This window comes from Xenopus laevis, chromosome 5L (assembly GCF_017654675.1).
Source record: "Xenopus laevis strain J_2021 chromosome 5L, Xenopus_laevis_v10.1, whole genome shotgun sequence".
In the NCBI taxonomy this organism is placed as follows: domain Eukaryota; kingdom Metazoa; phylum Chordata; class Amphibia; order Anura; family Pipidae; genus Xenopus; species Xenopus laevis.
Genome location: NC_054379.1, coordinates 70,594,719 through 70,608,563, shown reverse-complemented (window position 1 = coordinate 70,608,563; position 13,845 = coordinate 70,594,719). Strand labels below are relative to the sequence as shown.

The 13,845-nt window shown below is 36.1% G+C and overlaps 1 protein-coding gene across 1 annotated transcript in view; it reads left to right on the top strand.

The window, feature by feature from the left end:
• Window positions 1-13,559, top strand: part of themis.L (thymocyte selection associated L homeolog) — a 44,426-nt gene extending 30,867 nt beyond the window's left edge. Inside the window, exon 7 of the mRNA XM_041562916.1 lies at window positions 12,410-13,559. The gene's annotated coding sequence lies outside the window, so the exon portion shown is untranslated. The remainder of the gene's footprint in view (window positions 1-12,409) is intronic.
• The last annotated feature ends 286 nt before the right edge of the window (window positions 13,560-13,845 follow it).

Genomic DNA, 13,845 nt, shown 5'->3' with positions numbered 1-13,845 from the left:
ATCAACCATTTTCATAAAAATACACTTTTTTAGTAGTATATGCTAAATAGAAAATGGCCATTTTAAGTAACGACTGCCCCCCGGGATCCTACAATTCATGGTGCACACAAGCAATCCATACATGTTAGGTCACATGAACAAATTACTGTACAAATTTTTGTCTTTTGCTCCCAAACTCCTTCCTGTTAGTGCTGCATTATATCTGATCAGATGATCTTTGAAGGAGCAAACAGACCATTATGAAAAGGGCAATATTTACTGATTGAAACCAACCCCACATCGTTTTGACAGCTATACTATACTAACTATACTTCCCAAGTTTCCTCACTAAGACAGCATACCTTTCCACTGTACCTACACTTTTGGGATAGGAGATTCATAAACCTTTATGATAGATTTGTATAACATCAATACCAAACCCTTTTTAGCAGACATATAAAGTATTTCCTCAAATTTTAGTGACTGTGCTAATATTAACAAATGCCTCCCGAACTGGTCCTGACATACACTTGTCAACAGCAAATATCGGAGTGCATCAGTTGGAGATTTTTCTCTGGCCATTTCATACGATAAGAATTTCCCATCTCTAGTAATATCTGATACATACATACATAAATGCTCTCCTTTACAAGTATAGTGACTCCGTCTACTTGTATAGTTGTTTAAAATTAACATTCTTCCACAATGGCATTTGGCCTAAAACATAGAAGATATGTCCAGGATATAATTTAATAACATGTACCCATGCATTAATGATAGACATAAAAACCTGTGGCATAGGAGGGGAATCCCTGTAGGAGATCTAGGGGTAGATTTATCAAAGCGAGAAGTTAGAGATCTCCACAGTCCGCAGAGTGAAATACCGCCTCTCTCCATTCATTTCTATGGGATTTTTAAAGGTGTATTTATCAAATGGTGAACTTTTACTATCACCCTTTGATAAATACGCCTTTAAAAATCCCATAGAAATGAATGAAGATAGGCGGTATTTCACTCTGCGGACTGTGGAAATCTCTAACTTCACTCTTTGATAAATCTACCCCCTAGGGTCTATTCCTAACTAGCTCAAATGAACCAACTAGTGATGCACATATATTATTCACTTGATCATTTCATCTAAATGAAACCAACTTTGAATATGTGACAAGCGTGAAGCAAAAATTAATGTCCTACTGGTTATCCTAGGTTGTTTCCCTGCCCATACATAATCATTAATAACTTTTTGTAATTGTTTCAGCCACTTTGTATTCATTGTAGATGGAGAATTTAAAAATATTTATAAAAAACTTAAACAGTAAATAAGCTATTTTAAACAAAATAATTATGCACCAAATAGACAGTGGATGGCTTTTACAGATCTTTGATGATGATTTATTCCTTTCCACAGGTGGGTCTAGATTTAATGCCACAACCTTTTCTGTCTGCATCAATATCTTAACACCTAAATACTTAATTTACCCATTTCAAGGGCCCTACTTTATACTGCATAACATTCACACTTTGATCTATTGTCATAATAACTGATTTATCCAAATTAATTTTAAGGCCTGAATAGTCACCAAATATTTCCACTATGAACTTGCTGATTGTAGCACAGAGGCTGAATTTGACAGAAAAAGTAAAATGTAATCTGCATGAAGTGCAATACTTTCTTCTATGCCCTTATACCCCAGACCAATAATTTTATTTGATGTAGTTCAACTGCCAAAGCAAACAGCAATGGAGAAAGTGGACATCCCTGCATAGTTCCTCTTCTAAGTGAAAAATTCTCTGAGAGCTTATCATTCACTCTAACGTTTGCAACTGGATCTTTATATAGCATTTTCACCCAGAAGATAAAATTTTGGCCAAAACCAAATGCCTGCAGTACAGCCCAGAAATAATTCCATACAACTGAATTGAATGCCTTAGCCACATCAAATGAAACTCAAATATGAGAGCCCAAATTGTCATACTGTATCAACATTTTTTAGGGAAATAGGCCTATAGGATTCACTAGCTTTAGGATCTTTTAAACGACGGATGAAATCTCATGTTTTTAAAATCCTCCAAAAGGGTTTCAAGGGTTTTTCTTGTATATATGTGAAAAATTGTCCCTGTGGCTTTGTTTATTTTGGGCCCCCATCTGCAGACTTGTTTCATGTTACCACATTACTTATTTTGGACTCATTTGGATGCAACACAACAATGTTTTGAACTATCCATCTCTTATTTGAGTGAAGTCAATGACTTTCTATCAGGCACCTACTTAACAGTGGCAAAGGACAAGACATGTACATAGGGTGTTACAAGGTTATGACGTTCAGTTTGAGCTTTTTGGTTAATTACAAAATTACATACCTGCCTTTTTACCAATGTCATTGTACCATTTTGGAATATACTCACAGAGAATTGGGGAAACACAAACACTTTTCAAAGTTGCTGAGATGTGTTTACTCCATAATCAATCATTTGCATCTAACCAGTGACATTACCCAAGTTCATTTGACTGGCAATGCTGGATACAGGTCCCCCTACCTATCTAAACAATATTTTTGCATTACATAGTAATTACAGCACTGCATTTTGGACACAGCTTGTGCCACAGATTTATTAAGCATAGAAAAACAGTGAACAGCCTGGGTATAAACAGAATTATATAGCATACAATGGTTCAACAAAGGGGTAAATTTATCAAAGAGTGAAGTTCCGCCACTAGAGTAAAATTCCACAGCTCTCAGTTGATTTCTATGGGATTTTGAAAGGCATATTTATCAATGGGTGAAAGTGAAAGTTCACCCTTTGATGAATACGCCTTTAAAAATCCCATAGAAATGAATGGGGAGTGGCGGCATTTCACTCTAGTGGCGGAACTTCACTATTAACTTCACTCTTTGATAAATATACCCCTCAATCTCATGTTATTGAAGCAACATTCTTATGAGGCTGTAACAAACCTGAAGGTGTAGTCATATAGCAGATACCCATAATCTCTATGGATATACCAGTTCATCTTGCCCGTCTATACATTTCAAGAGATCTTAAGGTTGCCAGCAGTCCTAGATACTTTTTGCACTGTTCATTTTAGGTGGAATTCTCAAGAGCTGACCAACAAAAGTGAATTGTCCTGAATGCCTTGTGTTCATTGTGTCAATATTGTGGGTGGATGCTAGAGATGCCATAAAATAAGTCCTAGTAAATCCTGGGAGCCCCTTGGTGGGTGCTCCTGAAGTAGAGGGAGCATACCAGTTCAGCCAGTTCTCTGTCCTTTGGGGCACGGTGTCCGAGTGTGTCCATCTATTTCCTGGCCTTGGGTTATAAAGTTGTGCAGTGATGCTGTGGCGCATGTATTCGCTTGTCTGTGAGAACACTGGCTACACTTTGTATACCCTTTGTTTTTAAGAAATAGAAAGTAAGAGACAACATATTCCAAGACAGGAGGACCCTCAAATACTGTTTCCTCATTTAGTATAAATTATTTTGGTGCCACATAACTTCAGGACTTTGCTAGTAATATTATAGAATCATATATTCTCTAACTCCAAATGTTTCTATAGGTGTTATAATATTAGCATACTCACAGAAGAAATTCAGTGATTAAACTCAAAGTAATTGTACATTAACTCGTGCAAACTTTAGTTATAAAGGCAATTACCACCTGGCTGATACAAATGAGAAGATTAAGCATTTAGGAGGGTTTTTTTCCCAGAATACTGGCAACCCTACAGAAGATACAGAAAACCACTCTGAACATTTACAAGCTCTTCTATAAGTGATATAGATTGTAGCATCTTTTTTATCCTTCAACTCACATACTTAAAGAAATAGTAACACCAAAAAGAGTTTTATATGCGTTTACGCATATTATATTGTTACCCTGTACTGGTAAAAATGGTGTTTTCTTCAGAAACAATACTAGTTTATATAAATAAACAAGGTGCAGGTCACATACATAAGCTGTGTCAATACAATGGGTTTAGTTTTGATAGTACACATCTGATGATGCTTGTGCTTGTGATGTGAGATTGAAGCTTGCAGTAACAATGTCTTTCATTGACCATACTGTACATGTTTAAATATTTTGTCTTGCATTAAGTACTACACTTTTTTGTTCACTTTGTAATCCAGTTGTATAAGCGTTGTGAGGGGGACATTGGCGAACAGGGCAATCAGGATATTGGCGAGCGGGACAGATCAGGGCCTGCGTGACATTGTCGATCAGGGCAAGCGGGACATTGGCAAACAGGGCGAACGGGACATTAGCAAACAGTACATTGGCGATCATGGCGAGTGGGACATCAGTGATCAGGTATGAAGGAGTGAGCAGAAGGGTGTGCCAAATTGTACCGCCCTCCTTGTTGTCTAAGTGCCTTAGGAACATCAGTGGGTAGGATATCAATGGACAGGAATGCAAGGGCACACCAATATGTGATCACCAGGAACGCCTCCCCATCTCCTTAGCCCATCCTTCCTGCTGTCCACAGTGCTGGTGGCACTTCAAAAAGCAGTGCGGTGTCTGATACCATAAATAAAGCGAAAGGTCCACCCAGGAGCCTTTTTTGGGTGGTTTTAAAAGATATTAGACCCGAAAGGCATGTTAAAGAGGGCAATCACTTCTATTTTAGAATATACACTACCTATAGATGCAAACTAAAAAATTATGGTATATGCCTACTTTAAAGGTATATGTCAAAAGTTAGGCAACCCCAAGTGATCGCATGAACTTACCTGAAACACTGGGCACTTATGACAAGAAAACTGCAGTGGCCCAGGATTATTCCAGCGATCACCACGGATCGATAGTCTCCTGGCTTTTTCTTTTTTCTCGAGGCTGCGCATGCGCTGTAGAACGAAAAGCCAAACTTTAGAAGCCAGAAGTTGATCAATCCGTGGTGCTCACTGGAAGAATCCCGGGCCGGTGCAGTTTTCTCCTAATAGGTGCACCGGCTGGAGTTCTAGGTAAGTACATGAGATCAATTGGGGGTGCCGAACTTTTGGCACCCCAAGTAAAAAGACCTTTCCTTTTCCTTTAAGCAAACAATTAAAAATGTTATGTTTCTTTTTCTCTTTAATAATAAAACAGTACCTTGTAGTTGATCCCAACTAAGATATAATCAATCTTTATTGGAGGCAGAACAATCCTATTGTTTAAATGATTTTTAGTATACTTATGGTGGTATGATGATCCAAATTACGGAAAAATCCCTTATCCGGAAAACCCTGATGTCCTGAGCATTCTGAATAAAAGATCCCATACCTTTACTTAATTTTAGCTATGTAGCTGCCCCTAGAAGAACATCTGTTTGTTTAGATTTTGCTGTGTACATCTTTTTTTTGTATGCTATCCAGTTTGTTAAGTTTAATGTTTATTATACTGTAATACAATATTTTTCATTCCTCTCCTATGGTCCATATAGGAGCAATTTATTTTCTAATGAAACCTTACAGTATAAACTGCATAATACACCAACAGGAGTTAAAGGTGGGAGGGCGGAACACACACTTAGTATTTGTTAGTATTTGTTTTACAAATAAATGAATTAACAAACAACATTTAATAAGTTACATTTTACACTTGTAAATTATTAAATCAGCAGGTCACAATTTATTGAGGGTTTTCTACTGCATAACTCAAATGCTATTAAACTGCAAATAGGATACATAAAATGTTAGTAGTTTTCATTATTCTTGTTCAGATATTTGTCAAATAAATGAACAATTTGTTTTCCATTAGTATTAGCTGTATTTTAGATTACATTATATGGATGAGCAACTTCAATTTTTTTTATACAATGAGAATATTTTGTTCTGTTACAGTATTGGAAAATTAACAAATATGCACTGTAAAACAAATTTGAGTATGACAGCTTGCTCCACTTATTAGTTCCTGATGATTAATTTTTATTTGTATTGCTATAATGTGCAATGGCCATTTTAAAACAGAGATTTGTAGAAATGAATTCGAAAACTGAAATGTATTTCTTTTTGAGGAACGGTCAAAGTGATTCTGAAGTGTTTCTATGAAAATCGATAGGAATGCATCAGGACTTATAGGAAAGTAGGCACATGAACTTTCTATAGAAAAATACCACACTCCTGCTGCCCCCGGCTCAGTGGTACCTGTAATAGAAAGTGCTACAGCACCAGCAGTCAAGCTGGGCTGGGTACAGGGCAATGTTTACATGGCTGGAATACAAATGAGAATATTAGTCCAGTCTACAGAAGGAAAACTCTACTGCCAGCATAGCTTGACTGTGTGGGTTGGGAGCACTTTGCCATAGATAGAAGTGTGTGTAGTTTTCTTTTAATACTGACACGTTCCATTTTTATAGGAATGTGTCAGTATCACTTTAAGATACTGATTTATAAAGAGACCATCACTAGCGTTCGCTCGCTCTCTATCGCCAGGTAACTTTTCGCTAATGGTCGTTACTCCGCAAATTCAGTAAAGTGTGGATTTGACTTCGCCAAAATCGCCACCTCAGACCAGGATGAAGTGCTTAAAAGACGCTAGATCTTACTCAATCTTATGTCACTTACATCATATCCTTGTGTTCAGAAAATGTATTAAAGTTACAAAAATGCTGACGACTTTTTGTTTTTTGAAGCGGGATTGCCTGTCATAACAAACTTTTTGTAGGGAACCAGTTTTCTCCAGACATTTCCTAACATATGGAACATTAATTTTACCGTGGGCTCACGTGTAGGGCATTATATAAATTATCTTGTCTTTATTAAGGTTCCCTGAACATTTGCAATAAAAAGTGGTAACTTCAAGCATTTGCACCAATAGTTATAATAAAGACCTCCATACAACGATAAATTACCCGGCGTATGCAAATTGACCTAAGTGCAAGATCACTAGCGAATTTCCGCTAGGCACAAACGAAAAGTCGCCAGCGTTCGGTGCACATTTTGCATATTAATGAATTTGCGTAGTGGTAGCACATTTGCACCTGCCAAAGTAGTGGGATGTGCGTGAAGTGATAATTCACCCTTTAGTGAATCTGCCCTATTGAGGATGTCCACTGTAATAACAGGTTCTGGATTGAGAGCAGAGAACAGCTTGAAACTGATTTTCACCACAATGGATTTTGCTACAATTTAGACAGGAACAAAATATGTTGCCATTATTTTATAATTGAACCTTTTCATATGCTATTTGAAAACAATCCAAACAACATTGCCAAAGCTGGAACGGTGTTTAGCGTTCTTGTTAGACTCTTTAAAATAAAACGGAAAAATGCAATTCATAAAAAAAGAATGACAATGAGAATGGTGCACAAACAAGATTCTGAGATGATGCAGGGCTTGTCTTAATAACAGTGTCTACAAAATGGCTCCTGCCTGCTTGCTATAATTATGAGTTCCCAGACTGATTGAAACAAGATTCAAATAATTTATACAGTGTAATTAAAGTTAATATTGCATGACTAACATGATAAAATAGGATTTGGAATAATTTTTTTGGGTGATGGGTCCCCTTTAAGTTTGCATCCCCCACTGGGGGAATTCCTGGAGCTTCAGCTAACTTCAATGGCCAAACACTTGTACTTGTATACTTGTAAATGAGCCCTTACATGTATGTCTGTTTTTTATTAGGTTATTATTTTTTAGGCATATTTTTTCTCCAGATAATCTACATCTGCTTCTTGCCTTTGAAAATGTCCATGCTTTGCAGTTAATTGATAACTTTGTGCCCTTTAATAAACATTCAAGCAATTTATGAAATGGTTCAAATATAATTTCTCGCCAATTTGATATGATAAATCCATCACGGCTTGTGTAAGCCAATGACCTTGCTCAAGTTCACGTACAAGGTTGCTTGCATAGAGTTAAATGGAAATTGTATGAACTACAAGCTAAGAAATATTTCTGCATTTTCTCAGTAAATCATCACCCAGGCCCCCAAATCCTGTATGAGGTTTGATTGGATAAGAAAAACTGGGTACATTATGTGAAAACTTTATTGCACAATATGGGAACATCTAATATAGATGCCTTTTGTTTATCATTGGCTGAGCTTGCAAAGTAGCAACTTCCTTTTAATATATAACATTCCTTATGGAAACAGTACTATTTCAGCAGTGACATAAAGTTTATTGGATTAACTGAAAATATGCAATATGCCTCATAACAACATTAGACAGGTGCATACATTTGGGCACCCCAACATCAATACTTAGTTGAGCCTCCTTTTGCAAATGTAACAGCCTCTAGACGCCTCCTATAGCCTTTGATGAGTGTCTGGATTCTGGATGGTATTTTTAACCATTCGTCATACAAAATCTCTTGTTCAGTTAAATTTGGTGGCTGCAAAGCATGGACAGCCTGTTTCAAATCATCCGATAGATTTTCGATGATATTCGATGATATAAAACCTCCACCAAATTTGACTATAGGTTGAAGGTGTTTTTCTTGGAATGTGGTGTTCTTCTTCCATGCAAATAACTACATTTTTGTCTCATCAGTCCAAAGCACTTTGTTCCAAAATTACTGTGATTTGTCTAAATGACCTTTTGCATACAAGTGACTGTTTGTGGTGTGAGTGCAGAAAGGGCTTATTTCTCATCACCCTGCCATACAGATGTTCTTTGTGCAAATTGCACTGAATTGTAGAACGGTGTACAAATACACCATCTGCAGCAAGATGTTCTTGCAGGTCTTTGGAGGTGATCTATGGGTTGTCTGTAACCATTCTCACCATCCTCCGCATGTGCCGCTCCTGTATTTTTCTTGGCCTGCCAGACCCGGATTTTACAGCAGTTGTGCATGTGGCTTTCTATTTCCTGATTACATTCCTTACAGTTGAAACTGACAGTTTAAACCTCTGAGATAGCTATTTGTAGCCTTCCCCTAAACCATGATACTGAACAATCTTTGTTTTCAGATCTTTAGAGTGTTGCTTTGAGGATCCCATGCTGTCACTCTTCAGAGGAGAGACAAAAAGAAGCACAACTTGCAATTGGCCACCTTAAATACCTTTTCCCATGATTGGACACACCTGCCTATGAAGTTCAAGGCTTAACGAGCTAATCCAACCCATTTGGTGTTGCCAGTATTTAGTATTGAGCAGTTACATGCATTCAAATTAGAAAAAATGCAAGGGTACCCACATTTTTCCACAGCCAGTTTTTCACATTTGATTTAATTCCATACAACTGATTTTTTTTGTTTAGAAAACACCTCAGTACTCAGATGTTCATGGAAAGTGAACAACATACCACTGTTATCATATATATATATATATATATATATATATATATATATATATATATATATATATATATATATATATATATATATATATAGATATATATATAGATATATAGATATAGCTATATAAATAAATATACAGTATATAAACAGACAAATGCTAGTGCAACACAGGGAACATCTCATCAAAATTTACCATTATTTAATCAGTCTTTTGGTCCTCATCGGGACCTTTATCAAGATACAACACAATAAAAGTCACAAAACATTTATGATCTCACCCCCTAGACAACCACATCCAGTGTCTGCCCCTAGCCTCTCAGGTCATTATGGGAACCAGAGGCAGGAAATTAGAAATGTGAAAACAAAAAAACCTGAAATAATAGATAGAAAAAACATTTCTAGCATAGAAATAAAAAACCTTATACAAATTTAAAATACAATTTCTCATCTATAATGCTATAAAATGGCACAAACTAACAATATTTTATTTAATCCTCGTGGGGCTACAGTGTCCAAAAATCTGATCCATTAGGTCTCCCACTGCATAAGTAATCAATCCCAGTCACCACCACTATCCCCAAAAAAAGTTGTCAGTCTATGTCCCATTGCTAAAACCATGTTTACCAATGATACAGTATATCTGATTTACCTGTTTCAATTGCTTTCTTAATTGAGGATCTGTGGTTGCCCATTCACTCACGCAAAGTATTCTGAGCCTTGCCAATATACATCACACTGCACGGGCACATGATCACGTGTGTGTGTTGATGTACTAAGTGAGGGAGGTGAAAGGTAGTACCTGTTACCATATTACGGCATGTGGTAAAGCAGCCTTTTTTGAGAGTATTGCCATTAAACACTGGGTGTGGTTGTCTAGGGGGTGAGTGTATAAATGTGTTGTGAATTTTGTTGTGTGGTATCTTGATAAAGGTGAGGATGAAACATTGATTATAGAAAGGAAAATCTTAATGCGAAGTAAAATTTAATGCTCAGACTGTGCAGATTCCTCATACAGTAGCCATCTTGGGATGTACCTTTTGCACTGCAGGGCTTCACTATAAACTTCAGCTAATCTGCAGTGCAACCTCAGTAAAATTTCTGCACAACACACAGTAACTCCAATTGAGAATCTACAACACATTACAGAGGAGAAATTAATTTCTAGAACAGAATATTATACTTTTTCATCAATAGAACAGTGACAGAGCTCTTACTTCTCCCATAGATCTTAATGCACTGGGGAGGAATCAAACCATTTGGCATAGTTCACTAGGGGATTTAGGGTGGGCCCATTACAGAGATATAAGTCTGTTATATATTCTTCACTGATTTAATCTATGATATCAAACCATAAGGTTTAACTTCTGTCAGAAATCACGTGTAACCAGCTTTGGTCCTAATAAACTGTAAAATGAATACACTTTTTTTTTTTTTTTTTTTTATATTTCAAAAAGATTTGAAACACAGTAGACATGTGCTTAGGTGTCATTTCCAATTGTCACATATAGTTGTAAACATTTGCAAAATCAAGATCATGCAAAATAGAATAAACAGAGAACATTAGATGAATACGCTTTTTTTGTAAATCCTGGTAAGCGTGTTAGTACAGCCCAAAGGTCTTCCTTCCTATTATTCCTTTAACATGTAGCAAACCAGACATATTTGGTGAAGATTCATATGCATAAATTCACTGTGTTACATACAGTATATATATATATATATATATATATATATATATATATATATATATATATATATATATATCTATATATATATATATATATATATATATATATATATATATATATATATATATATATATCTATATATATATATATATATATATATATATATATATATATATATATTTATATATATATATATATATATATATATATATATATATATATATATATATATATATATATATATATATATATATATATATACTGTATATATTACAATGATAAAGTAATGCACTCCAAGGATATTTGAATAAATAGCCCAGGTGCAACCTTCACACAAAGTAAAGTCCTTGCAGCAAACAGAAGCACTCAAGGGACTCATAAAGCCAAACACTCTTTTATTTAGGATAACTTGTCCTAAATAAAGAAATGCCATTTCCCATTGACTGATTTGCTTTTGTCTGTAATAAAAATACAATACCTTGTATTCAGTAGGGGTTACTTGTGAAAGACTTGCAATGTGCACAACTTACACAAAATCTGAATATTTTTTTTCCACACAATCTGGATATTTTTTTACCCACAATAGATTATTTAGGCAAAGAGAATACAGATCAGTGATGTTTATAGCATTTCATTTTACATAACCTTTATGTAGAGACCAATTCATGTGAGAAGGATAAAGAAGAGTAACTTGAGTCCTGCAGTGGGTCGGGTACCTGCGGGTTACCCGCAAAAACCTGCGGTACCTTGGGGGTTGAGGAGAGAAGTTCTGGGTGCGGGTAAAGACGCGGGTCGGCAGTTCTGCTGCAGGTCTTTACCCGCACCCAGAAAAGGAATCTGCAACAAAAAAATATACATTTAATAAAAAGTAAAGGAAAAGAGCCGAAGAGGCAAAATAAGTAAAAGAGGGGTGTATAAGACAAACTACAAGGAATTTTTGTCACAAATCAGCCAGCCCTCCAGGCTAAAAAATGTTGTTTTTATTGCAACAGGCTGCTGGAAAGAGTGGCCATTCTGTCCAGCAGCCTGTTACAATAAAACACTGTTTTTTAGCCTGGTGTGGAGGGCCAGACACCGGTGGCAGAGAGCCCATAGAGGCTGTGGTGAGATTGGGCATTAGGAGGAGTGCGGATTTGGAGCAGCTTTATTTATTAGCAGTCTGCAATTATAATTGCTTATATGTTTATCATTCTTAGGCACAAGGCATGTTTTGTTGGGAAAATAGAGAAAGTGAGAGACTGGAAGAGCAAAACATAGTACCCCAACCTATTGTTTTACGGAAACATATATTTATTCCATCTCTATGACATTATGAGTTAGACAGAATTAACATACAGTATGTCAGCGATTTCACAGTCATCACCAGGCTAGCCTAATTTTCAGTATAGTCTTTGAGTAAAGGGGCTCTTGTCACCTTTTGACACAATATACCTGTACTTTTTTTTATAGTATTTATTACTAGGACAGATCTTTAGAGGATGTGGTTGCTTAAAGCTGTATAGATATTTCTGTTTCTTTTACAGAAAAGCAGTTTTCCTGAAAGAGGACATTTGGAAAGAAGACACTGACTGCAATTATCCTGATTTACTATAGCATATCCGTATATAACTAATTGATTACATTGCATTCATTATTTATTTCTACTGTACATTGTAGAAAGTCTGTACATAAAAAAATATTTTGTGAAATGATTGTCTATAGAAAAAAAAATGCTTATGCTTAATTGTATGACACTTCAAACCAAATAAATTAATTCAGTAACCTGTTTTTACTTGCAATATATAATAATATTTTTCTTATTGCTTCCATAAAGATTCTTCTTAATCTACTTATAGTTTTTGCTCTGCATAGTAAAGATATTGATGTATTTCTTTGGCAGTCCGCTTTGCTTTTACACACACACACTTGTTTAGCTTTAACTTTAAAATCAAAGTATAATCATCTGCTTTCCAGTGTTCCCTTTCATTGGCTGAAATGAGCTGTAATTAGCCTCTCTATGGCTGCAAGATGGCATAACGTACCTGTTGCTGTAAGGATCAGCTGACTGAACCTTTTATCTGTTGTGATAGATTCTAAAGTTACAGAGGAGTTCCATATGGCCAAAAACTGTAAAGACACCCCTACTAATTCTGCATGTCCTTGGTTGCAAAACTTACTGCTGGGAGTCTGAAATCAACAGTACCACAAGAACTGTTCTGTTTGTCTAGCGCATCCACACACAAATGTATCCACCATTTGCAAGTGTCAGCTAAAGTGTGAATAAATTCTTTAAGGGACAGATTTATCAAAATGTGAGTTTATCACAGAAAAACTCAAATGGTGAACTCTAACTTTCACCTATTAATAAATACAATTCTAGAAATCCTATAGGAATGAATAGAAAGTGGTTGAGAACTGCCGACAAAAATGTTCTCAATTTCTTTATCACCAACAACCAACAGGAAAAAGAAAGCTCCAATCCAAGGGGGGTGCCAAATGTAAAGGCACCCCCCAAGAATTGTAATGACTCATAACTTTATGGGCCCACTTATGTGATTCTCTTCCTCCCCTCTTTCTTCAAAATCCATTGACTGACACATGCAAAGTAGAGCGAAAAAGTCAGTTTTTAACTCAGTGTGCACGCGTACCTCTGCAAAGAAAGGAGGAGGATCTGCTAATAGTACTGGCCCAGGGTATCAGATAAGACATTATCATTTTGGGGGGGGTGCCTTAACATTTGGGACCCCCCTTGGATTGGCACTTTCCTTCTGTTTTAAAGGGATGTTTTAAAAAGGAATTCTGTGTACAATCTGTTAATAAATATAAACATTTTCAAAATGTTCTGTTTTTTTCATCCACTTTTTAAATAAATGAGATTTAAAAGTGGACTCAGTTGCCTTACTTATATTCTTGCCTCAACTGCCTGGTAGGTTCAGGGCTGAATTTACATAGCGCGCGCCCCTAGGCCTGCTGTTGTTCA